This window comes from Schistocerca gregaria, chromosome 5 (genome assembly GCF_023897955.1).
Source record: "Schistocerca gregaria isolate iqSchGreg1 chromosome 5, iqSchGreg1.2, whole genome shotgun sequence".
Classification (NCBI taxonomy): domain Eukaryota; kingdom Metazoa; phylum Arthropoda; class Insecta; order Orthoptera; family Acrididae; genus Schistocerca; species Schistocerca gregaria.
In genome coordinates, this window is record NC_064924.1 from 89,663,338 (window position 1) to 89,687,990 (window position 24,653).

The window sequence follows — 24,653 nt, forward strand, 5'->3', positions numbered from 1 at the left end:
AAAATATATAATCTGAAGCCCTGTTGTGTCTTAAACCAACGGTGGTACTCAGATAAAACATTGAACGTTTTACCAGGGCAGCCATCCTTTGGCGAGGACAAGCTATGGGAGATTAAACCAGTAGCTGATTTTATTTCGCGTTTTTGAAGTTTTGTAGATTGTATTTAACGACAAACTCATGTCTAATTCGTTAATTACGTTGCACAAGCAAATGTTGGTTTTCAACTAATCATGGAGAGTATGTTTTATACTCGTTCCATAGCAAATTAAATTTAATGACGCAATTGCTAAGTCAGATCATACATAATTTTTTGAAGTCATTAATTGACAACATTTTTGAAAATTTCGCAATTCAAGTGTGTTAAGTGTGTGACGTATTTTTCTTATCAATAATTCAGGTCATTCAGATACTGCTGAGTATAACCTAGATATGGAGGCTAAAATACTCTGATTGGAGGAATGGAGACGGAGGTGGTACATAGTGAGTGAGTGAGTGAGTGAGAGAGAGAGAGAGAGAGAGAGAGAGAGAGAGAAAGAGAGATATTTGACCCACACTGCCATATTTAATTTTTTTTTAGTTTCCCATTACTTTTTCAGATTTATTAGTATTTCAGATTTCTCAACATTTTGTTTTGTAATCGAAAAAGGAATGTGTTTTGACTTCACACGTATAACATCATCAAAAATGGGGTCTGCTATGGTGACGTCACGAAAGGTCACTGACCCAGGTCAAGGTCAATGACATAGGTCATGTGATGCCACGAATATAAAGTTTGCCGGAGTCGCCATAGGCAAATTACTGACAAGCACTTAAGCTACGGAACAAGTATTATATTCATGTACTCTGAGCGTTTTTGGAGAATGGAAGTCTCTATCGAAGTGATGATGGTTTACGCAAACGTCTTGTAGCTGTCAGCTTGTTCTGCTCATAAACAAGATTCAGACTGCCGTAGACAATATCCGCATGCTCGGTTCCGTGTCCCTTCACTTCTCGGAAGCATGCGGTACAGTTCTGCATTTAATGAATCAACTATAAGCTTACCAAATACATCAGGCAAAATTTGTGACTTGATTGCGGACTGCCTAGCAGACAGAACTGTGCACAGTGTTCTTAATAGGGCAAGACTGACAGATGTAAAAGTAACTTCATTAGTATCCCGGGTGTTATACGGACATTAGCCTACAGTTAGAACCATACGTAAATGCGCTTGCAAATATCGGCGGAAGCTCCGTGTGGCTATGCCAGGACAATGCTATTGAGTATAAGAGGTTGTAGCGCAAGAATGCTGTAGCGAAATGCAAAAAGATACCAAGAGGATCGACAATAGGTAAAGAAATGTGACGAATTTCATATGAATGGGTGGTGCGATACATGACTGTTAAATTATACGGCTGGTTATAGATCATTGCAACCAGTAACAACCTTAAAGTATGTCCTAAAGTAGGGAAAGTATTAAAAAGTAGCTGTAACAAAAAACAAGGCTCCAAGCTGAAATTCATGCCCGTAAAGTACTGTACCTACTGCTAGTCACAGGCAGTGAATACAAATGTTTAAGGTCTAGTTTCAAATGATTTAAATTAATGGGCGTCATCAGCGTTTTTCAGTAAAACAGAATGCAAACTGACAATAAAATCAGGCAATGTTCGTTTCTTCTTGACGTAAACGTAAGAGAAGTTTTACGCTCAACTTTGTACGCACAACGGTACATCAGCTTAACTAGTTACGTGTTAATTGTTTCTGTAACATATTTATCAGTTTTAAATAACAAAAAGACGAATTTGTCTGTTGTTGTGGTCTTCAGTCCTGAGACTGGTTTGATGCAGCTCTCCATGCTAATCTATCCTGTGCAAGCTCCTTCATCTCCCAGTACCTACTGCAACCTACATCCTTCTGAATCTGTTTAGTGTATTCATCGCTTGGTCTCCCTCTATGATTTTTACCCTCCACGCTGCCCTCCAGTGCTAAATTTGTGATCCCTTGATGCCTGAGACCATATCCTACCAACCGATCCCTTCTTCTAGTCAAGTTGTACCACAAACTTCTCTTCTCTCCAATCCTATTCAATACCTCCTCATTGGTTACGTGATCTACCCACCTAATATTCAACATTCTTCTGTAGCACCACATTTCGAAAGCTCCTATTCTCTTCTTGTCCAAACTAGTTATCGTCCATGTTTCACTTCCGTACATGGCTGCACTCCATACAAATACTTTCAGAAACGACTTCCTGACACTTAAATCTATACTCGATGTTAACAAATTTCTCTTCTTCAGAAACGCTTTCCTTGCCATTGCCAGTCTACATTTTATATCCTCTCTACTTCGACCATCATCAGTTATTTTGCTCCCCAAATAGCAAAACTCCTTTACTTCTTTAAGTGTCTCATTTCCTAATCTAATTCCCTCAGCATCACCCGACTTAATTCGACTACACTCCATTATCCTTGTTTTGCTTTTGTTGATGTTCATCTTATATCCTCCTTTCAAGACACTGTCCATTCCATTCAACTGCTCTTCCAAGTCGTTTGCTGTCTCTGACAGAATTACAATGTCATCGGCGAACCTCAATGTTTTTATTTCTTCTCCCTGGATTTTAATACCTACTCCGAATTTTTGTTTTGTTTCCTTTACTGGTTGCTCAATATACAGATTGAATAACATCGGGGAGAGGCTACAACACTGTCTCACTCCCTTCCCAACCACTGCTTCCCTTTCATGCCCCTCGACTCTTATAACTGCCATCTGATTTCTGTACAAACTGTAAATAGCCTTTCGCTCCCTGTATTTTACCCCTGCCACCTTTAGAATTTGAAAGAGAGTATTCCAGTCAACATCGTCAAAAGCTTTCTCTAGGTCTACAAATGCTAGAAACGTAGGTTTGCCTTTCCTTAATCTTTCTTCTAAGATGAGTCGTAAGGTCAGTATTGCCTCATGTGTGCCAGCATTTCTTCGGAATCCAAACTGATCTTCCCCGAGGTTGGCTTCTACCAGTTTTTCCATTCGTCTGTAAATAATTCGTGCTAGTATTTTGCAGCTGTGACTTATTAAACTGATAGTTCGGTAATTTTCACATCTGTCAACACCTGCTTTCTTTAGGATTGGAATTATTATATTCTTCTTGAAGTCTCAGGGTATTTCGCATGTCTCAAACATCTTGCTCACCAGATGGTAGAGTTTTGTCAGGACTGGCTCTCGCAAGGCTGTCAGTAGTTCTAATGGAATGTTGTCTACTTCGGGGCCCTTGTTTCGACTCAGGTCTTTCAGTGCTCTGTCAAACTTTTCACGCAGTATCGTATCTCCCATTTCATCTTCATCTACATCCTCTTCCATTTCCATAATATTGTCCTCAAGTACATCGTCCTTGTATAGACCCTCTATATACTCTCTCCACCTTTCTGCTTTCCCTTCTTTGCTTAGAGCTGGGTTTCCATCTGAGCTCTTGATATTCATGCAAGTGGCTCTCTTTCCTCCAAAGGTCTCTTAATTTTCCTGTAGGCTGTATCTGTCTTACCCCTGGTGAGATAAGCCTCCACATCCTTACATTTGTCCTCTAGCCATGCCTGCTAAGCCATTTTGCACTTCCTGTCGATCTCTTTTTTGAGACGTTTGTATTCCTGTTGGCCTGCTTCATTTACTGCATTTTTTATATTTTCTCCTTTCGTCAATTAAATTCAATATTTCTTCTGTTACCCAAGGATTTCTACTAGCCCTCGTCTTTTTACCTACTTGATCCTCCGCTGCCTTCACTACCTCATCCCTCAGAGCTACCCATTCTTCTTCTACTGTATTTCTTTGCCTATTCAGAAATTGCCGCAGTGGATACGCCTGTTCCTGTCAGATCACTGAAGTTAAGCGCTGTCGGGTGTGACCGGCACTTGGATGGCCGCCATGCACTGTTGCCATATTTCGGGGTGCACTCAACCTCGTGATGCCAATTGTTGAGCTACTCGACCGAATAGCAGCGGCTCCGGTCAAGGGAAACCATCGTAACGACTGGGAGAGCGGTGTGCTGACCAGATGCCCCTCCTATCCGCATCCTCAACCGAGGATGACACTGGTACGGAAAGGCCACTTGTGTTCCAAAAAGGACGTGAGTTTAGTTTTTTAGTATATAATTAAATAAATACCGGTATGTATAATGCTTATTTTAACTTTGGCCTACTCCCTGAGCACACTAGGGCTATGTGCACCGCTGTTGTCAAGCACTGCTTCAGTTCAGCTAATGAAAGTATTACAGACTAGTTTGATACTACAAAAACACTGAAGAGTGGTTTTAGTCCAAAGAACGAATACGTGGTGGACTCAACAAAGAAACTGCATACTGGTTTCACTTGAAAAGAATGAACGAAGAATTCAATCAGTATGCAAACCTAGAACGCACGTCGTCTGTTATTTTCATTCAGGTAGTTGTAAGAAAGAAATGAATAGAAATAATGAGTAATAAACCAGACGATATGTAAAACCAAACTACAAGCGAATTAACTGATTCTTTTCGTTCATTTGCTCTCACACATTGGTTTCACTCACTTCTTTACGAATGAAAACACGAACAGAAACGTAATAATAATACCGAATGAGTCGAACGTTTTCCAACAATCGATTAAATAGGAGGTTCCCAATCGTTTGCTCCCATCGCTAGAATATTCAGCGAGGTTTGCCAAACCTAGTTTCTCAGAACACTCCCTGCATTTCTGGCTGCAATTATTGCTGTCCGCAGTGCTTATCCATAGGGGTATGACACACTGAGTTCGAAAACAACGGCGACAGTTAACTACGCAGCCCACTGAAATCCTCATGGCCGGCGTATCTCATTGCCATCTCTACTCCACTGTCCCTTCGACTAATCATGTTCCACAATGCAGATGCTTGTGTACCACACACGCCCGTTTCGTAAACTCCTCTATCTACAAATACGATCGTCAAACACGTGCACCGTTGCGTGTTGCCAGTTACCTGAACTGATGTTTCTGTATCTTCATCAGTTTATGTAATACAGAGATACCGAAATATATAGCGTGCAAGATAAGTTGCGTAAGTAAACGCCACGGCGACACTGAAGGATGTGAGGGGTATTAAGCAAAACATGACATAAAACAACTACGTGACCATTGTGGTCTAGAAGGTCTTTCTCACCTGCTCCTCCACGGAACTCAGTGACGCCATCCAATGGATCCACCAGTATGGACGTCTTTCTGGTAGCATTCTTAATGTCCGTAAATCGACTATGATGCACATTGGGCGCGGCCTCCCGGCTATGGTGCCGAACCCACTCCCAGTCAGTACCTTCGTCACTTGGGTATCGAATTTACGAGCTCCACACCACATACTGGTCCTCGCTTACTGGCGGCTTTTGCAGTCGATTCGGCACGATGTTCGCGGTAAAGTGCACCGTAACTTAAACCATGTCAAAATATATGTCGCCCCTAAACTGGTACACGTCGCCCAGATCCTCCCAATGCCGTTACTCCTTGGCCGCCGCATCCAATCAGCCTTTGGATATTTCGTGTCAGCAGGGGCACTTTTCAAAGTTCGCTACAACACTCTTAACACTGCCTCCTGCAAAAGGTGGCCTCGGACTCGTCAACGTGCGGGCACGATCTTCTGCAATCCTTGTCCACAATCTTTTGCGGCACTGGCGGGGGCTGGTCCCGTCCTTAGCACGCAGTCTCTTAGATACCCTCCGACTAGCTTCTCTCGATCCATCGATCAATCCATTATTTTACCATGTCGCCATTGTTTCATAGAGCTCAGCTGCATTCCGACCGATCTTCCAGTCACCCGTCCTCCCCGTACAAAAGATTACTATCGTTTGATTATGCTGTCCAACCCTTGCGACCCCATGGTGCTACAGCACCCTGACATCAACTGGTGAACGGTTTGGGGGTGTGTGCATGCACCCTCTTTACCGTCGTCTGTGTCCACACTCTGGTATGTTTTAGTCTATGGGAAATTGCCGACTAATAGTGGATTTTATCGTATAGTGCTGGCCGCCTCCCCACTCTGCCCTGACTGTCAGCTCGAAGACACCGACGAGCACCGTCTTACGTGCCCCCTCAAACGAAGTGTATGGCTCCTCATCCAACGAAACGTGGGCCTTTACCTCCGTGCCCCGTAATCGACGGTAACCTCAGTTTTCTTGTTGTTGCCCCAAACATTTCACTACAATCTTGCTAAGCACCATACACTCATTTGGTTTCGAAGACAGGCTTTAGAAAACCTCTTTCAGAGTGGTCCGCATACAGTCCTTGACTTGAGTTGTGACCGCGCATAGCACCCTCGTCCGAAAACCATCTTACCGACAACGCGCAGCTTCTTCTCTGACCCCTTCAAAGTTGGGGTGTACCATGCCTACCCGACACATGATGCGACACCCTTATCCTTGTTCTCATGCATAGACTAAAAAAAGGAAGAAGACAAAATATATTTTGTGGTATTTAATGTTTTTCTAATATTTTTGTTTAACTAACAATCATTTGTATATGTTTAAATGGTATCTTGAAGAACTGTTGCATTATATATATATATATATATATATATATATATATATATATATATATATATATATATATATATATGGTTTGTTCAATAAAGATTATTGAAAAAAAAGCAGGTAGAGCACTTGGGGCCTGGAGATCCCGGGTTCGATCTCGGATAGGGGCGGCGATTTTTCCTCGTTACACTCCTCCAGGATTGTCCTACATGCCACTCATCCTGATATTAAATAAGTGCTGGAGATATTTTCCGCAATAAAAGGCAGGTGGGATGATGGTCCACCCATCACCTCCTAGTGCCACGCCTATGAATCTCTGTACTCTGCCTGCAGCCAGGTACAGCCCGCTCACGTGAATGGGCCACAAATTATACATTTTTTCGTTGTACACAAATTCTGTAAATTATTACATACTATCACTGCATTAATGTCCGCCCCCACTAGCTGAGTGGTCAGCGCGACACACTGTCAATCCCAAGGGCCCGGTTCGATTTTCCGGCTGGGTCGAAGATTTTCTCCGCTCAGGGACTGGGTGTTGTGTTGTCCTAATCATCATCATTTCATCCCCATCGACGCGCAAGTCGCCGGAGTGGTGTCAAATCGAAAGACCTGCACCAGGCGAGCGGTCTACCCGACGGGAAGCCCTCGTCACACGTTGTGTGTGTCACTGCAATAGTGCATCCTAGGAAAGCTCATATGAGGAAGACTCCTGCATTACCGTCGACCACTTTCCATATGAAACGCATTGCACTTAGCCGAGAAGATATATATTTGAGACCCATTCAGATCACCAAAAATGCATGCAAAATTAAGCTACTTGGAAAGCAATTCTTCTCACTGCCCTCTAGTGATCCAGTTAGATTGTGATACTTTTAAATGCCAATATGCACCATTCGCCATTTGACGTGACTATCAGACAAAAGCTTTCTCTAACTTTTCCTTTCATTATCCTATTGAACGATATGCATTAATTTTGCTTCTTCCTAATGCCTTCTACCTGCGTTCCATCAGCTGGTCGCTGCTTTTAATTTTTTGGAATCCAGTGAAAACTACTTCGGCGCAAAACTCGAGTCAGCGCGTCGCAACATCTCCTATCCATCTCCATTTCCTCCATTTCATTTTTCCTGCAGTCCTAATTATGTCACCGATTCCAGTCTATTACTTGAGATATACTATCTCATCAAGCGTATCCGGTCACATCTACAGTACTGGCCATTAAAATTGCTACACCAAGAAGAAATGCAGATGATAAACGGGTATTCATTGGACAAACATATTATACTAGAGCTGACATGTGATTACATTTTCACGCAATTTGGGTGCATAGATCCTGAGAAATCAGTACCCAGAACAACCACCTCTAGCCGTAATAACGGCCCTGATACGCCTGGGCATTGCGTCAAACAGAGCTTGGATGGCATGTACAGGTACAGCTGCCCATGCAGCTTCAACACGATACCACAGTTCATCAAGAGTAGTCGAATGGCGTATTGTGACGAGCCAGTTGATCGGCCACCATTGACCAGACGTTTTCAATTGGTGAGAGATCTGGAGAATGTGCTGGCCAGAGCAGCATTCGAACATTTTCTGTATCCAGACCTGCAACATGCGTAACACATCTGAAATGTAACGTCCACTGTTCAAAGTGCCGTCAATGCGAACAAGAGGTGACCGAGACGTGTCGGGTGATACGCCTGTATGGCAATGACGAACACAAGCTTCCAATGTGCTTTCACCGCGATGTCGCCAAACACGGATGCGACCATCATGTTGCTGTAAACAATACGTGGATTCATCCGAAAAAATGACGTTTTGCCATTCGTGCACGCAGGTTGATCGTTGAGTACACCATCGCAGGCGCTCCTGTCTGTGATGCACCGTCGAGGGTAACCGCAGCCACGGTCTCCGAGCTGATAGTCCATGCTGCTGCAAACGTCATCGAACTGTTCGTGCAATTGGTTGTTGTCTTGCAAACGTCCCCATCTGTTGACTCAGGGATCGAGACGTGGCTGCACGATCCGTTACAGCCATGCGAATAAGATGTCTGTCATCACGGCTGCTAGTGATACGAGGCCATTGTGATCCAGCACGGTGTTCCGTATTACCCTCCTGAACCCACCGATTCCATATTCTGCTAACAGTCATTGAATCTCGACCAACGCGAGCAGCAATGTCGCGATACGATAAACCACAATCGCGATAGGCTACAATCCGACCTTTATCAAAGTCGGAAAGGTGATGGTTCGCATTTCTCCTCCTTACACGAGGCATCAAAACAACGTTTCACCAGGCAACGCCGGTCAACTGCTGGTTGTGTATGAGAAATCGGTTGGAAACTTTCCTCATGTCAGCACGTTGTAGGAGTCGCCACCGGCGCGCATCTGGTGTGAAAGCTCTTAAAAGCTACTCATTTGCATATCACAGCATGTTCTTCCTGTCGGTTACATTTCGCGCCCGTATCTTCGTGGTGTAGCAATTTAATGGCCAGTAGTGTACTTAATACGGAGTTGACCAGGAGATGTCGCGAGAGGTTGGCTCGTCAGTACAAAAGGAGGCGGGGAGTTGTGTTCTCAGTAGAGAAGCAGTAACAGCACAATGAGTTGGTCAGGCGAGCTCAGTAACTTCGAACATGGGCTAGTTGTTGGATATCACCTGGGTAACAAGTCCATCAGAGGTTTTTCAACCCTGTTAAAGCTCCCGAAGTCGACTTTTGCTGATGTGATCGTGAAGTGGAAACTCGGAGGAACAGCCACAGCTGAATCAAAACCAAGCATACCACTTGTACTGACGGACAGGGTGTGTCGAACATTGCGCGGGGTGGCTGTCAAAAGAACTGCATGAAATCAGAGGAAGGAATCAATCGTGAGTTCCAAACTGCTACCATCAGCCCAGCTAGCACAATGACTCTGTGTAGGGAGTTAGAAATAAAAAAAGGAGTACAATGATGGAATACTTGCTCATATCCACATATTTCAGCAGTCATAGTTGAGCAACGCTTGTAGTGGTGGGTAACTGTGAACGAGTGTCTGGAGTGACGAATTACACTACATCCCTTGCCAATGACAGAGGAATAGAGGAATAGAAAAACAATTACAATCGCTCAAAAGAGGAAAGGCCGCTGGACCTGATGGGATACCAGTTCGATTTTAGAGTACGCTAAGGAACTTGCCCCCTTATTGCAGCGGTGTACCGTAGGTCTCTAGAAGAGCGTAGCGTTCGAAAAGATTGGAAAAGGGCACAGGTCATCCCCGTTTTCAAGAAGGAGCGTCGAACAGATGTGCAGAACTATAGACCTATGTCTCTAACGTCGATCAGTTGTAGAATTTTGGAACACGTAATATCTTCGAGTATAATAACTTTTCTGGACACTAGAAATCTTCTCTGTAGGAATCAGCATGCGTTTCGAGAAAGACCATCGTGTGAAACCCAGCTCGCGCTATTCCTCCACGAGACTCAGAGGGCCATAGACACGGGTTCCCAGGTTGATGCCGTGTTTCTTAACTTCCGCAAGGCGTTCGATACAGTTACCCACAGACGTTTAATGAACAAAGTAAGAGCATATGGACTATCAGACCAATTGTGTGACTGTATTGTTCCTAGATAACAGAACGGAGCAAGTCATTATCAATGGAGAGAAGTCTTCCGAAGTAAGAGTGATTTCAGGTGTGCAGCAGGGGAGTGTCATAGGACCGTTGCTATTCACAATATACATAAATGACCTGGTGGATGACATCGGAAGTTCACTGAGGCTTTTTGCAGATGATGCTGTGGTGTATCGAGAGGTTGCAACAATGGAAAATTGTGCTGAAATGCAGGAGGATCTGCAGCGAATTGACGCATGGTGCACGGAATGGCAATTCAATCTCAATGCACACAAGTGTAATGTGCTGCGAATACATAGAAAGAAAGATCCTTTATCATTTATCTGCAATATAGCAGGTCAGCAACTGGAAACAGTTAATTCCATAAATTATCTGGGAGTAGGCATTAAAAGTGATTTAAAATGGAATGTTCATATAAAGTTGATTGTTGGTAAAGCAGGTGCCAGACTGAGATTCATTGGAAGAATCCTAAGGAAATGCAGTCCGAAAACAAAGGAAGTAGGTAACAGTACACTTGTTCGCCCACTGCTTGAATACTGCTCAACAGCGTGGGATCCGTACCAGATAGGGTTGATAGAAGAGATAGAGAAGATCCAACGGAGAGCAGCGCGCTTCGTTACAGGATCATTCAGTAATCGCGAAAGCGTTACGGAGATGATAGATAAACTCCAGTGGAAGACGCTGCATGAGAAACGCTCAGTAGCTCGGTATGGGCTTTTGTTGAAGTTTCGAGAACATACCTTCACCGAGGAGTCAAGCAGTATATTGCTCCCTCCTACGTATATCTCTCGAAGCGATCATGAGGATCAAATCAGAGAGATTAGAGCCCACACAGAGGCTTACCGACAATCTTTCTTTCCACAAACAATACGAGATTGGAATAGGGGGGAGAACCGATAGAGGTACTCAGGGTACCCTCCGCCACACACCGTCAGGTGGCTTGCGGAGTATGGATGTAGATGTAGTTGTAGAATCCGATGGAAAGGTTTGGACAGGAGTAGGTGGTGTTACAGTATGGGGGTGTTTTTTGTGGTTAGGATTTTGTTCGATTATGGTGCTTGGTCAAACACTAAATACGGAAGAACAGAAACAGATCCTACAGCATTGTGGACTGCCTACAATAGAGGAGCATTTCGGAGACGGTAATTGTTTGTATCAGCATGACAACACACCCGTCATAAAATTACAGCTGCGAAACAGTGGTTTATGGGCAATAATATTAATAAAATGTGCTGCCCTCTCTGTAGTTACGATCTGAACCCAATAGAACGCCTGTGGGATGAGACAGAACGTTGACTTGGGACCAGATCTCAGAGGCCAACGTCACTAACTTATCTGGAGTTGGCTGCTGAGGAAGAAAATCCTGCCGTTACTCCAAGGGCATTCACACACTTAAATGAAAGTCTTCAAGCCGTCATATAGACGAAGTGTGGACACAGCCTATATTAACGACCACTAATAATAGCTGGATATTTTTGATCAGATAGTGTACATTTGTGTTTTCTCATCCGTCCAAGGTCTCGCAGACGTCCTCACATTTTTGGTTACAACGTCTGTATCTCACTGCCCTAAATCAAAGCTGATAAACTAATCGTAAACTTCATGAAACCACACCATGACACTTTCAGTGTTACGTTTATTTATTTTGCTGTCGATGCTGTCTTTAACTATCCGAAATACAAAAGCCCATTAAGCTCATTAACGAGTTTTATGACTTCATTTCTGATTTTGCCTTTTTCGTTTTGGTCAAAATGTCTGTGCCGAGCGAAAATAAGACTTCCTAGAAATTACGCAATGGATTTTTATCTGAATCTTTAAGGCCAAACGTAGAATTGGAAATGGACAAGTGGGATATCTAATTAACCAGCGTGACATCTAGTTTTACAAACTTATTTAATTCCTTTAAATAAATATTTTCAGTAAGATAAAACAGTGTAGCTTTAATTACAGCAGAAGCTTCAGAATTTCTACATGGGAAAAATACTTTAAAATATCTACCATGAGAAGGTGTAATACCTTTTTAAAAATACTACGGGAACACCAGAGTGAAAGGGGACTGACATTTAGGAACTGCGGGTAACGCATTAGTCGTAGTTAGCCAAAGCTGTTTGTGTACATCTAGACTGCAATAGTAAGAGATTTAAAAAACCGTTGTCCTCGAGTGACAACGAAGAACCAAAATGGTAGTGAAACCGTGAAAGAGACGACGATACTTATCTTTGGCGATGGCATGCGGTTATACTGAGATAGGACCACATTTCTTATCTTGACACGCAGAACATGTCCTAGAATCGCTCCAAATTTGGCAACGTGCACCCAAGAGCATAAAATTGACTTTGCTGGAGGAATAGAAACTCTCAAGTAGTTAAATATCTAGGACTTGATACCATCTTATTACTGAGGTTAGACGTTTTCTCATTCTATGCTGACAATTTTTCAAAGAGTGTGGCTGAGCACTGGCATAACCCTCGTCATAAAGATGTTAATTTATTTCTTTATCCTATACATTGCGATGACAAACGTCATGGGCTAGCAATATGCACATACACTACTGGCCATTAAAATTGGTACACCACGAAGATGACGTGCTACAGACGCAAAAATTTAACCGACAGGAAGAAGATGCTGTTATATCCAAATGAATAGCTTTTCAGAGCATTCACAGAAGGTTAACGCCGGTGGCGATACCTGCAACGAGCTGACATGAGGAAAGTTTCCAATCGATTTCTCATACACAAACCGGTGTTGCCTGGTGAAACGTTGTTGTGATGCCTCGTGTAAGGAGGAGAAATGCGTACCATCACTTTTCCGACTTTGATAAAGGTGGGATTGTAGCCTATGGCGATTGCGGTTTATCATAACACGACATTGCTGCTCGCGTTGGTCGAGATCCAATGACTGTCAGCAGAATATGGAATCGGTGGGTTCAGGAGGGTAATATGGAACGCCGTGCTGGATCCCAACGGCCTCGTATCACTAGCAGTAGAGATGACAGGCATCTTATCCGCATGGCTGTAACGGGTTGTGCAGCCACGTCTCGATCCCTGAGTGACAGATGGGGACGTTTGCAAGAGAACAACCATCTGCACCAACGATTGACGACGTTTGCAGCAGCATGGACTATCAGCTCAGAGACGATGGCTGGGGCAACCCTTGATGCTGCATCACAGACAGGAGCGCCTGCGATGGTGTACTCAACGACGAACCTGCGTGCGCGAATGGCAAAACGTCATTTTTTTTCAGATGAATCCAGGTTCTGTTTACAGCATCATGACGGTCACATCCGTGTTTGGCAACATCGCGGTGAACGCACATTGGAAGCATGTATCAGTCATCGCCATACTGGCATATCACTCGGCGTGATGGTATGGGGTGCCATTGGTTACACGTCTCGGTCACCTCTTGTTCGTGTTGATGGCACTTTGAACAGTGGACGTTACATTTCAGATGTGTTACGACCCATGGCTCTACCTTTCATTCGATCCCTGCGAAATCCTACGTTGCAACAGGATAATGCACGACCGCATGTTGCAGGTCCTGTACGGGCCTTTCTTGATACTGAAAACGTTCGACTGCTGCCCTGTCCAGCACATTCTCCAGATCTCTCACCAATTGAAAACGTCTGGTCAATGGTGGCCGATGAATTGGCTCGTCACAATACGCTAGTCACTACTCTTGATGAACTGTGGTATCGTATTGAAGGTGCGTTTGCAGCTGTACCTGTACACGCCATCCAGGCTCTGTTTGACTCAATGCCCAGACGTATCATGGCCGTTATTACGGCCAGAGGTGGTTGTTCTGGGTACTGATTCTCAGGATCTATGCAGCCAAATTGCGTCAAAATATAATTACATGTCAGTTCTAGTATAATATGTTTGTCCAATGAATAGCCATTTAGCATCTGCATTTCTTTTTGGTGTAGCAGTTTTAATGGCCAATAGTGTATACAAAAGGGGGTAGTATCGCGTGTACAAGGAATAAAAGGGCATTGCATTGGCAGAGCTGTCATTTGTACTTAGGTGAGTGATGTTAAAAGATTTAGGATGTGACGAAGACCGCACAATGGGAATTAACAGACTTTGAACGCGGAATGATAGATGGAGTTCGACGCATGTGACATTCCACTTCGGAAATCGTTAGGAAATTTAATATTCCGAGGTCCACAGTGTCAGCACAGTTTCAGGCATTAACTCTTTCCACAGACAACGCAGAGGCGGACGGCCTTCACTTAACGACCGAGAGCAGCGGCGTTTGCGTAGGGTTGTCAGTGCTAAGAGGCAAGCAACGCTGCGTGAAATAACCACAGATATCAATATGGGACGTACGACGAACATATCCGTTAGGACAGTGCGGCCAAATGTGGCTTTAATGGACTATGCAGCAGATGTTTCGCATCGAGTGCCTTTGCTAGCAGCACGATATTGCCTGCAGCGCCTCTCCTGGGCTCGTGACCATATCGGTTGGAACCCTAGTCGACTGGAAAATCGTGGCCTTGTCGGATGAGTCCCGATTTCAGTTAGTAAGAGCTGATGGTAGGGTTAGACTATGGCGCAGACCCCACAAAGTCGCGGGTCCAACTCGTCAATAAGGTACTGTGCAAGCTGGTGGTGTCTCCATAATAATGTGGGCTGCGCTTATATGGAATACACTGTGTCCTCTGGTCCAACTGAACCAATCATTGAATGGAACCGGTCATGTTCACGTCGTTATTTGACAATTTGCAACCATTCATGAACTTAACGTTTCCAAACAAAAAATTACTTTGATATAATATTTAACTGCCAAAAAGCCTAAATACTAAATTCAGGACAGTTCGAGAACAGAAGACATTAGGAAAGCAAATGGTATGTGAATAATTATTCTAGGCTTTCTGTAATTACATTCAAGCATACTATCAAACTTTTTCTATTGTTTTATTTGTTGATGACACCAGAGACAAAGATTACAACGTCGTCCACATAAGCAGGGTTTTCCAGTCCGCTAGAAGGCGACCAGTAGATCACATGCATCCTTTCTTTCTTTTCCCATTTTAGGGCTCTGAAATCTTCTCCTAACACTGCTGAAAATAGTTTTGGTGATACGGAATCTCCTTGTTGGACTCTTCTGTCACTTCTGACTTTCTTACTGTCCTGCTGAGATCTAATGAAAGCTGTGCTATTCACATGTACAAGGTGGTTATAATTTCACTACTTGAGAGGGCCCCCACACAAAAAAAGTGATCGTGGAGCAATGAAACTTGGTGGAAATATTTTTAAGGACATGAAGACTGAAAATAGCGGACAAATCTTTGAAAGAAACACATTTCATCACCAAACGACAGTGTATCATTTGTCAATTACGTACCATGTTTATACATACCAGGTAACAAACGTAGATCAGTGTGACGACCATCTGCATACACGACAGCCTGGAACCCGCACTACAGGTTGACCTCCTGTGGGGTGCCGGATACCTCCATCGCTACGCTCATCTTCAGCCTCCGACGTGCGTTAGCGCCCCCTTGTCTCAGCCATGGGGACAGGGACTTCTTCAAAAATTGGTTGCGCAATTGTCGTCATCTCCCACCAGCGTTCCCAAATTTCCAGTTAATTCGAACGTGCGAATCGCGTACAGAAAGTATTTCCGTAATGCGTCGATACGCGCGAAAAGCAGCAGCATTATTACTGTTTTTTTATAACACAGCTTTACGAGTAAAGCCCTGGTCACCTCGCGATCCACGCTGACTACAAACTGCAATTGTAATGCACAACGATGCTTGTGTTTCAGTCTTACGTCGATGTATCAGTACCGGTGTCTACCGGCAAAACCTGACACTAACTGCACTAACAGCGGAAACTGTGCAGCGCAGAATGTGAGCATCATTCCTGTTAAATTTGGTACCCATACGGTAGGCTTAAAAGTTTTCCATCTACCCTGGCTAAAGTAGTAAAAGTTTAGTTATAACCACTCTGTATATTCTTCAGTGTATTAACATAGGCTCAATATCATAGTTTTCAGTCACCATGAATTCAATGGCTGCATCGTTATGCGGGTTAACAACGCGACTTGACTGATCTAAGAGAGCACCATTTTCCACAAGTTGTGGGGAAAACTGTTCTCGAGGATGTACTCCGCGAGATTATATGCCGTGTATTTATACGAGGTTTTGTCAGAAATAATTGAATTGATTTACTTTCGTTAGCGCTCTCTTAGCTTTCATGTCTAAGGTTTAGTTAGCAGCTCTTCACATCAGAGGTAATTTTACAAATGCGGACAAAATTAACAAAAATTTTAAAATCTTTCCATATTCAAGTAACAATAAGAAAACAGATATATCCTTTAGAGAAATAAATTTTAACATTAATACTAAACACAGCTATGCTACACCATCTAAGATAAGAATACCTAGACTAAGGAACAGAAAGAAACGATAGCAAAGAAAGAGAAAAAATTACCAGTCACTAATGGCCATATCTTCACAAGGTATTATACAGTGTGCGAACTTCCGACTCCATTTCCTGACTTCTTGTCGTGACAGACAAACGTCATCAAACTAGACTTTCATTTTGCGATAAATTAAAACTCTTCTCCCTGGTGCAAATTGCCAACACGGCAGTCGCCTTTATGCTATTCCTGTGACACTGTGCATTTACACGGTGCTGTAGCCTAATGAATATACGTCGGAGTAATTCATCGGCGTGACGAAGCAGAGGGAGTGTCAGTAGTCCCCCCTCACTCGCTATCCACGCGGTTCGATTTCCTCGCTTTCAGACAGGTGAGCACTGGCCGACTGCACACCGAAAGGCCCGCGGCCGCATCCACGTGGCAAAGAAAGCGCGGCGGTTATCTGTGTGACAACGCACCATAATGTGTAGCAGAAGATCATACTCCCTGAACACACTACAGCTTCGCACCCTCTGCACGTCCTCTTCAGTTTCGCGAGCTGTGTCATTCACGAGGTAGTATGTCGTCTTTGGCGTCTTCGTTCAAGTTGTGCAAAGTTTATTTGTTCTGTCTCTCACATATAGCAGCCGAATGAACACCGTGTGGATCAGGCACGTGCCTGCAGTGCTCTACTATACTGCGTGTCTCAATAAAACTTTTACCAGTATGTGACTGCCTCACCATGTTATTTTGTAGACCAGTGTTTCAGCCATTGTTGCAAATGGTCTCCTTCAGATTTACGTATTAACCAGCCTTTTCCCAGCAGCTTCCCCCAAGTATGTGTTCGACTTATGTATTGAACACACCTCCTCCCCTCTGTGTCCACGTCTTCCTTGCTCTGCCCCCCCCCCCATCCTCCCATCTCTATCTCCTCCTCGTCATTCTCTCTGTCACTTCATCTCTTCCTCTTTGTCCACTTCCTCCATCCTCTCTCTCTGATCATATCTTGCACTCTGACGATATCATCCTCCCCCTCTCTCTTTCATCTCTGCTTCCTCCACTTTTCCACCTGCCTCATCTGTTATACACTCCTGGAAATTGAAATAAGAACACCGTGAATTCACTGTCCCAGGAAGGGGAATCTTTATTGACACATTCCTGGGGTCAGATACATCACATGATCACACTGACAGAACCACAGGCACATAGACACAGGCAACAGAGCATGCACAATGTCGGCACTAGTACAGTGTATATCCACCTTTCGCAGCAATGCAGGCTGCTATTCTCTCATGGAGACGATCGTAGAGATGCTGGATGTAGTCCTGTGGAACGGCTTGCCATGCCATTTCCACCTGGCGCCTCAGTTGGACCAGCGTTCGTGCTGGACGTGCAGACCGCGTGAGACGACGCTTCATCCAGTCCCAAACATGCTCAATGGGGGACAGATCCGGAGATCTTGCTGGCCAGGGTAGTTGACTTACACCTTCTAGAGCACGTTGGGTGGCACAGGATACATGCGGACGTGCATTGTCCTGTTGGAACAGCAAGTTCCCTTGCCGGTCTAGGAATGGTAGAACGATGGGTTCGATGACGGTTTGGATGTACCGTGCACTATTCAGTGTCCCCTCGACGATCACCAGAGGTGTACGGCCAGTGTAGGAGATCGCTCCCCACACCATGATGCCGGGTGTGGGCCCTGTGTGCCTCGATCGCATGCAGTCCTGATTGTGGCGCTCACCTGCACGCATACGACCATCATTGGCACCAAGGCAGAAGCGACTCTCATCGCTGAAGACGACACGTCTCCATTCGTCCCTCCATTCACGCCTGTCGCGACACCACTGGAGGCGGGCTGCACGATGTTGGAGCGTGAGCGGAAGACGGCCTAACGGTGTGCGGGACCGTAGCCCAGCTTCATGGAGACGGTTGCGAATGGTCCTCGCCGATACCCCAGGAGCAACAGTGTCCCTAATTTGCTGGGAAGTGGCGGTGCGGTCCCCTACAGCACTGCGTAGGATCCTACGGTCTTGGCGTGCATCCGTGCGTCGCTGCGGTCCGGTCCCAGGTCGACGGGCACGTGCACCTTCCGCCGACCACTGGCGACAACATCGATGTACTGTGGAGACCTGACGCCCCACGTGTTGAGCAATTCGGCGGTACGTCCACCCGGCCTCCCGCATGCCCACTATATGCCCTCGCTCAAAGTCCGTCAACTGCACATACGGTTCACGTCCACGCTGTCGCGGCATGCTACCAGTGTTAAAGACTGCGATGGAGCTCCGTATGCCACGGCAAACTGGCTGACACTGAGGGCGGCGGTGCACAAATGCTGCGCAGCTAGCGCCATTCGACGGCCAACACCGCGGTTCCTGGTGTGTCCGCTGTGCCGTGCGTGTGATCATTGCTTGTACAGCCCTCTCGCAGTGTCCGGAGCAAGTATGGTGGGTCTGATACACCGGTGTCAATGTGTTCTTTTTTCCATTTCCAGGAGTGTATATATGTGTAAGTCTGGCATCTCCTGCCAAACCTCTGGATCATTTCAACCAAATTTGGCACAGAAACAACAGGTCTCATGAGTATCAGCGTTATGGGGATCTGCCTCATGAATTCCCCCCCTCCCTACTCCCCTCCCTCTGTTCATTTCATCCTCCCCTCCTTCACCCATCTCCTCCTCTATTCATTCCAACCCGTCTCCAGCTACGTAGGCTGTCAAACAGAGCAGGGTGCATGTCAGGGGCTTTGTAATCATGAATTTGTCCGTGACAAACAGGGTGCCATGCAAAACAGGTCCATACAACCTACATGTCATACGGGGCAGTCTACATGTCAGGGTGCTGAAAACCTTTTTCTTGCACCTGACAAGTAGGTTGTCCTGCAAAACAGGTTGTTTGGTAGGCCAATACTGTTCCCACACTACATGTCTGTTACACAGGAAAGCCTATGTCAGGGGGATGAAAAAACACGTTTTTGCCTCTATCTCTGCTCCTAATGGTACTAGGAGATTATAAACCCCATAATGCTGATACGCATGAGACCTGTTGTTTCTGTGCGAAATTTGGTTGAAATGATCCAGAGGTTTGGTAAGAGATGTCAGACATACACACATATATAACAGATGACCATTTGCACCAGAGACAAGAATGCTGATTTATGAGATAACATAATGACGTGTTCACATACCCATAAAAGCTTTACACAAAACGTCAACGATCACAGAAGTCAGCACTCATACTCACACTACCCTTTTAGGAAGATACCCACCAATTTATAGGCTACTGACGCTGTCTTTCTTTTGTTTTATTACACCCTTATGGTTATCATTTGATTTATCCCTTACATGTCGCCATCTTTTATTTGTTTTATTATGCCCTTAGGGTTTTTCATTTGATTTTCCCTCACATGCGCCAGGTTCTTAGTCATTGCAGTTTATGGTATTCAATATCATCCCTTTGGATGTCCACTGTAAACATACAGTTAATGTGATACAAGACAGTGGTCCTATTACAATATATGGTGTTTGAGAGGGCGTGTAGCCCTTGGACATGCATGACTGAATTATGGCGACAGAAGGACCAGTACACGTGTTCAACCCTTGGAACTTCAGTGTCTCATGACAAAGTTGAACTATTGGCTTTCGGATTAGATAGCTACTTGTCAACGAAACTACATTTTATGTCCTGCAAGGATAAATCTTCGATTATCTGTTAAATATGAGATGCATTCAATAAGTAATGCAGCACTTTTTTATGAAAGCAGGTTGGTTGTATTCAGGATTCCAATACATCATGTTATTTCCCACACTTTTAGCTAGAAAACCCATTTTTCAACATACTCTCCGTTCAATGCGACGGCGTTATGTCACATTACTGGAGGGCCTTTGTCTGATCGTACCACTCTGCTGGTTGGCGTCATAGCCAACATATTGCTGCATCAGTAGCCTCCCTATCTTTCACGTACTGCTTCTCGTGGAGTGCATCCTTCACTGAGCCAAACAGATCAAAATTCTTTATGATCTTCTCTTAGGCGGCGAGGAACATAGCGAGCACACATATTAGAGTACCCCAACTGGTGGACGAGTATGTCAGCACTACCAACAGAGACGTCCAGTTGAGAACCGAGGTGTGTCTTTGTGATCCGTTGGTCACCTCGAATGAGTGTCTGCACGTTCCAACATTGCAGGAGTCACAGTCGTATGTGGCCAGGCAGCAAATGGGAGATCAAACAGGTTTGCACGACCTTGTTGTGAGGATGACAGATGTCCCACCCAACGACTCACCGCGCTTTTGTTTCGCTTCCATGTCTCTGTAGACATTCTGCAAGCGTGTTTGAATATCTGCGATGCTCTAGCTTTTCTCCGAAAGAAACTCAATGACAGCTCTCTGGTTGGAATGGATCTCTGTTACTAACGCCATTTTAAAGGCAGCATGTAGTGTCACCTTTCGGCACTTCATGAAACTATAGGAGCTGAAGCGGGGATATACGACGATGTCTCACAGCAAATTCGTCATTTTTCAACCGAAATTGGCTTAAAAAAAGTGTCACTTTAGTTATCGAACACCTCATGTAAACTAGGGTAGTACAATGCTGTCACAATATAAGTACCCAAGATCTGTATCTTTATAATGTGACTCACTCTTTCTATACTGTTTGGTATATGGTTGCTTCAGAACAGGGCGGTGATCTCTAAAATAGTAGCAAAGAACGAAACAAAACTTTGAACTTTCTCGTCTGTTACAATATTATTCCTAAGCGTTTGGTGTTTTAGTGATTTACTGTAATTTACGTAAAGCACTATTTACAAAAGCCAACAATTAGGAAAATGTGCACGGAACATACAGTCCGACCAAAATTAGTTGAATCTGACGTCTGTCATTGCCCCTAGGATGTTGCGACATGGGCTGCTGGCTACCGCTCGGTTACAGGTGACACACAAATACGGCGGGTCACTTTACAAATGCTGTTAACGTTTAACATGGAACACTGTTCGAAGTGGCCATCGCGAGGCATGTCGACAATGCTAGCTGCTCGGTCTGCAGCTGATTTTAAGTGGCTGAGAACTAAACTGCGGCAGGCGACGTTGTTTGCAGCCCTGGATTGACACTCACGTCCTGGGGTAACCACGACCTCGTGATGTGCTGTGCAGCCGAGGAAACAGCGGTCAACAATCAGCGGTAGAAATGAAATCACGATCGCCTTGTTCACGGCGATTAAAGCTAGCGTCTACGAACAATCTCAAGACAGAAAAAAATCAATGTCAGGGATAAAAGCAAACTTTAATTTCTCGCTATCTTCGGTTACGTGAAATTATGCTCACGAGATGCCGCGTTATCAGCCGATGAGTAGTCCTCGTTGGCATTTGGTTGCCGATTCCAAACGAAAAACGAATGATAGGAAGAAAAACAAAAGCAAATGAAGTCAGTACGATGACGAAAATTACGCAGCGAAGAATTAGAAATAAAAAATATATATTTACAATAATTAATTGAATAAAAGCAACAATCAAGCTCTTTTGATCAGATTCACAAATAAGAAAAAATACATTTGCGGAGATTCGAACGTAAGACCTTCTACACATCACATTCCTCCGGCAACCATCGCGCTATGCCACAACAATGGTTAAAATAGCTGTAACTGTCATTACCCAGTCGCAACGATGAAATGCAGGCTTCAAAAATTTGAATTCACGCAATTCCGTGTGAAACTTATCTAATATTTGCCGTGCTGTTATTATGATAGCTATGTATGTGACGCTGAAACGCACTTTGTACGGAAGAATCCAGTATGGTTTATGAAACGTGAGCATAGTTCCGTGTGTGTGTCGGGAGGGGGTTATCATGTGCGATGAAATACGAAATAAAACTGCCAGACCAATTATTCGGGTTCCAGACAGATCAGCAAAAGCAAGCCGTACCAGGAATTTGAAGCAAATTGACTGGTTGTGGCAGTTTGCCAATGGCGAACGGATCGGGCGTGACGTTGAGTACTCTGATTGGAGGAAACCAGCCCCCACGCGTGAACTGTGACTATCAGGTACTTGTATTGTAACTTTAATAATACAAGCTTTCTTCTTGTTATAGGTACGTTTAAGCAACTGTCAGATTGCTACTTTTAAGCGCTAAAAAAATTATAAATAAAAAATAAAAGGAGATGACGTGTAAATCCGTATTTGGTCTTTCCACTGCTTAAACGCTTCTCGTCCAATATCTGGCTAGATTTCCGCACATAACGGTGGATAAACATGTGATTTGTTAAAATGTGTGTGAATTTCTAAGGGACCAACCTGCTTAGGTCATCGGTCCCTAGACTTACACACTACTTACACTAACTTAAACTAACTTATTCTAAGAACAACACGCACACCCATTCCCGAGGTAGGACTCGAACCTCTGGTGGGAGGGGCAACGAAACTCAGCTATTCACATGTGCGAATCTGGCAGCTTGGCAGGCCGGAAAAGATTTTCCAGGTAGATTCTGGCAGCTTGTTCTCACTGCGTATACAGCAAACAGCCATACTCCAAGTAGCCCGAAGCGGGAAGAGGTGCTGCTTGTACACGAATTCAACTCTGTGCCTGAACATCAAGCTGTCTAGCAGCTGCTGAAACGAACTTGTAAGATGGCAAGAACTATGACCCTTACATGAAGGCATTAAAGATCACCGAACTCACGTTGAGCGAACAGTAGGGCTGCAGAAAAATGACTGACAAGGCACAATGCATCTCGTAGAGGGTATAGTATGGACTTATTGGAATAATTAATGTTGGGTAATGGTTTTAAAGTAATTCACATGACATGAAAACTTTGTGTAAACACATGGATTTACTGCAGGCTAATTTATGCCAGGGAAGTATTCAGAATTGACCGTGGCCGGCGGGGGAGCGAAGGGAAGCGACAATAGGGAGCTAAGGGCGCCTCAAGCTCTGAGAAAGCGGTAACAGGGTGCGGCCTCCAGTTGCCTTAAGATGAGTGACAATGAGTGGGTGGTTTACCCCATGCTGGTGTACCAGGAAGCAGACTGAGAACTTGTACACCTCTTGATAAATGTCCGTCGTCCCATTTTCAGTGAAACATGCAAGAAAGCCATGCAAAGCTATGGTGGAGCAGTCAACAGAGGTCAAAATATGCGTGTTCGTGACTATAGCAACTTCATGTTGAATTCACAGTCCGCAGAGTGTCAAGTAAATCAGGTAAAGAGTGACAGAATGAAATACGCCAGCCTCCGATGGGAATGTAGGACCAAGGAATATGAAGTACTCTCCTGGGAGTCAGAATTCCGGAAATATTGGTGTTTGTGCCCGCTAACCTTGATGGGTGGCCTGGGAGGAGCTAAATGGCAGAAGTTGAGAGGAAGGGAAATTTTGTGGGAATTTGTTCACTTCCCAGAGCAGGCATTGGTCGGTGCTGGGAAGTGATGCATAATTAACGCGACTTGTGCTGCAAGTGGCGTAAGTGATTTTGCTGGAGGGGAAACCGAGGCGAAGAGTACACTGGGATAAGTCTCCATAGAGGTCTTCCGTTCCCCGCTTGTCTAGAGTACGGATGTGGCATTCTTTACTCAGCTTGCCTGAGAAAAAGTGAGCACCTCTGCAGTTTAAGACTTAGCAAATGGAACGATTGAGCTTGGAGATAAGAAGTTTTAGTTCAGCTATGTACTGAGCAAGATAGCTAGGAGTGAATAGATGAGTGCAGCCTTGCAGCACCACGAGGTCGGCCGACGTCCACACAACGACGACGCTCCGCCACGCTGTATTAGGTGAGATTGCGCCCGCTCCGGCCACTGATTAATTTGTTTGATCACGTCGGCAAAGTTTGCACGAGGGTTTCATGGGCCGTGTATTGTAGAATTCTTCTCACACTTCGCATTACGCCTGGGTCAGTCGATAAGAATTACTTTTGAGTTATCGCGCTTTGCTCCAAGCAAACGCAATTTATTACCACTGCCTGGTAGGAGAGTCATGTAATGTGATAATTGAAGGTCATGAGTTAAAATAAATTTGTGCTAATCGACTGCATCTGTTTTCAGTCAAGTAGTTGAAATCCTAAATCATTTTCTTAATTAATTTTGTGTTCAACATTTGCATCTGGTGTTCAATAGCTGAATATAACATCAATGTGCACCGCTTTTTAATTAAAAGTGATCAATTCTGAATCAATTAATGTCAACACTGCCACCGCAGTTCAATCAGGAGTCACAGGG

The 24,653-nt window shown here is 44.5% G+C and overlaps 1 protein-coding gene across 1 annotated transcript in view; it reads right to left on the minus strand.

The window, feature by feature from the left end:
• The window catches only part of LOC126273235 (UDP-glucosyltransferase 2-like), an 81,064-nt gene that overhangs the window by 56,001 nt on the left and 410 nt on the right, over positions 1–24,653 (minus strand). The gene's annotated exons all lie outside the window — the stretch shown is intronic.